Below are 662 nucleotides of genomic sequence, written 5' to 3'. Positions count from 1 at the left end.
CCACATCGAAGCAGTGACCTGTCGTGAAGAAAAAGGCTGTTTGTTACCATGCCTGTGTTTTGTGCCAATTATGAGGCAGTTACACTGAAAAATGTCTCTTTGATGTAAATCTCTTCAGGTAGTGAATGTTAAACACCACGCACCGCTGGGTAGGTGTATGATTTTGTAGGATCGGAGCCTACATCCAGGAGTAATTAGCAAGACTGTGCCAGTCTTCAGTCCATGTACTGGACTGCTGGGCCTGATGCAACAGCTACACAGTAGGATATCGTAATTAGCAGAGATGCAACACACAGAATAATTGGGAAGATGGGGAAATGCCACTGAAGTTTATACAAGGGGATAAAATTTCCTTAGATCTAGACAATCTCGTGTCACCATGAAACTTAAGGCTCTTCTTTCTCGGGGGTGTGTCAGGGCATAGTTATTAAAGAAGTGGTAATTTCAGTTTCACTGTGATGTAGCCGTCATTACCTGGGAAGCGAGGACGGGGATGCGCCCGAGACTCTCTGCCAGGGGGAACGGACGGGGACAGGGACAGGGACAGGGACAGTGACAGAGACAGGGAAAGTGACAGAGACAGAGGTAGGGACAGGGACAGCGGTAGGGACAGGCCGCCGGAGCTCGCCCCGCCCCGGTGCCGGGGGCACCACCCGCCGCTC

This window comes from Neopelma chrysocephalum, unplaced genomic scaffold, assembly GCF_003984885.1.
Source record: "Neopelma chrysocephalum unplaced genomic scaffold, ASM398488v2 Primary Assembly neopelma1_85, whole genome shotgun sequence".
NCBI classification, from domain to species: domain Eukaryota; kingdom Metazoa; phylum Chordata; class Aves; order Passeriformes; family Pipridae; genus Neopelma; species Neopelma chrysocephalum.
This window is presented reverse-complemented; position numbering follows the sequence as displayed.